The sequence below is a fragment of the Priapulus caudatus genome, unplaced genomic scaffold (assembly GCF_000485595.1).
Source record: "Priapulus caudatus unplaced genomic scaffold, Priapulus_caudatus-5.0.1 Scaffold544, whole genome shotgun sequence".
In the NCBI taxonomy this organism is placed as follows: domain Eukaryota; kingdom Metazoa; phylum Priapulida; class Priapulimorpha; order Priapulimorphida; family Priapulidae; genus Priapulus; species Priapulus caudatus.
Genome location: NW_014577605.1, coordinates 5790 through 8289, shown reverse-complemented (window position 1 = coordinate 8289; position 2500 = coordinate 5790). Strand labels below are relative to the sequence as shown.

Below are 2500 nucleotides of genomic sequence, written 5' to 3'. Positions count from 1 at the left end.
CTCTCTCTCTCTCTCTCTCTCTCTCTCTCTCTCTCTCTCTCTCTCTCTCTCCCTCTCTCTTTCTCTTTCTCTGCTTCTCGCGCGCGCTCTCTCTATTTCTTTTTCTTTCCCTCTCTCTCTCTTTTCTCTTGCTTCTCTCTCCCTCTCTCCCTCGCCTTCTCTCTCTCTCTTCTCTCGCCCACCCTCTCTCGTTTCCTTTACCCCCCTTCTCTCTTTCAATCACTATACACGAAGACAGGCGACACCGCGCTAAATCAAAGAAACTCTACGCGGCACGACGTGCATCTGGCTGTAGCGTGCGCTCGAGTTACAGCATCATACGGACGAGCTCCTCTGACTGCGTGCGATACACCGAGCCGAGTCTTTGTGTGAAGGACGACGCATTGAAACGTGTCATCGTCGTCTGCATGCATACACTAGCGGAGTGCGTGCTGGTAATGGAGGCGTGAACATTGGCGAGTGCAAAAAAAAAACTAAAAGCAAACGCAAGAAAAATATCTCAAGAGTGTTGTCTGGTCATTTTCGAAAGATGTTTGTAACTATGATGTTGACGACCCACGCGTACGGGTACGCGTAAGGTGGGAGGGGGTATGATCACAATGACGGGGAATGAAGAAGGGAGTGTCAGCGCAAGTGCTACGGGTGTCACCCCGTCTGTTGACATTCAATGACGTCCAAGAAAGCACGCAGGTTATATACAGTTCAATTTCGTACGCTGGGACTGAACATTTTGTTATTTTTGTTAAGGGACTATTGTACAAATGGTATTTTTGCTATATTGCAATTAGTTGGCTACATAGCTCGAGTTTTATGATTAGTTAGTCCTGTTGTAGCAAACTGTCGCCAGGCACAGCTTTAATATGTGTGTTTGTGAACTCGCATTACGAAGAATCGATTACCTACTAGATTATACTAGATTACAAATGCCACCGAAGAAGAAATGGATAAATATGTGTGTTTTCACTTTGTTAAACTGAATGTTGAATGGGAAACGTCGCCGTGAAACTGCATACATTCAAATATAATGCATTCACGCTGTTGACTACAGTATTTTGTTCATCGTTTGAACCTGACACTGGTTGGCCGGCTCTGGGCGGTCAACCAGTCGCTACACAGCCATTCATCTCACACGGGTAGATAATAACAGAGGTAGATAATGACAAATTTATTGATATGTTTTTGAGATTTGTCCTTATCTACCTCTGATAATAACAATCGATAGCTGCTGCCTTCCTACCCTCTCTCGGTCGCATTAATGCATTCTCCGTGATAGCTACAAAGATGACTCCTTCCGTCTGACTATGTCGAGATGAATGAGTGTAATTTGGCGTTTATTTCGTTTCTCTACCCAACCCGAACGTTCGAGCCGAGACCGTGTGTGTTTTTCTCATGAAGCAATATCACGACAGCCAACAACAATCGCAGCGTGCCAAACGGGAAACTGACACGCGAAATTGCTATGTGTACATCGCCCCGCGCGTTTGTTTGCGGTACAATTTCGCGTGCGCGCGCGTGTTGGGGAGCGGGCGGGCTGGGAATGCCTGCCTGCAGCGTGTCGTCGCTAAGAAGGACGACAGCAGGAAGGAAGACGGTCGTCGGTCAGGCGTCACGTGCGCCGTCGAACACGAAATAAGGAGTCGCCGTTACCATGACAACGGGTCCGGCCGCATCCGCGTCGAATTTCCGCGGAACCGTGTTCGCGTTACACAATCGCGTGTGGTGCGTGTGCTGAGGAGGGTGGAGGGGGAAGGGCAATATTAACGATGAGATCGATCAAAAGGCGACGACTGGCAATATTGAAATACCTGCCGTGATGCAGAAGGAGCGCAGCCTCCGTCGTGCGCAGCTATTGACACCTAGCGGCGGCTGGGGAGGTGGGGGGCGAACACGAGCACGGTCGTCACGCGAGCAGAGAGAGATCAGGCGCACGGCGGCAGAAGATAACATGAAACTGCTCTCGCGCAGGCCGTCTCCTGCAGACGCCAAGATTAGTGTTATCAAAAGTACATAATAGAGATTGTATCTCTATTATGTTCTCTTGGTGTTATGCAGACGGAAGCGGTGGCGTATCCACGACAGCATATAATGCACAGCGACACGCACGCACGCCCACGTACGCACGCACGCCCCCTCCCACATGTTTGGTGGCGTGTGCGTGTGTGACCTTGGCGTATCGCCGTATGTATATGTGCGCGCTGCGTGTGTGTGGGGGCGTGCGTGGCCGTACGGCGGCGTGCGTGGCGTGTCGCTGGCCATTATGCTGTCCGTGATACGCCACACGACTTCGTCTGCATAAACCAAGAGCACATAATAGAGATACATATCTCTATTAATGTACTTTTGAATAACCACTAATCTTAGCGCGTCTGCAGGAGACCGGCCGGCGCGAGAGCGTGTTCATTTTCCTCTGCCTCCGTGCCGCCTTGATCTCTCCTGCTCGCGTGACGACGATTGCTCTGTGGTTCGCCCCACCTCCCAGCCGCCGCTGTGTCAATAGATT

The 2500-nt window shown here is 50.5% G+C and overlaps 1 protein-coding gene across 1 annotated transcript in view; it reads left to right on the top strand.

Annotated features, from left to right (window-relative positions):
- Positions 1-21, top strand: part of LOC106811482 (protein trapped in endoderm-1-like) — a 19135-nt gene extending 19114 nt beyond the window's left edge. The window contains exon 2 of the mRNA XM_014815121.1: positions 1-21. This exon is cut by the window's left edge and continues 1527 nt beyond it. The gene's annotated coding sequence lies outside the window, so the exon portion shown is untranslated.
- Positions 22-2500: the final 2479 nt, after the last annotated feature.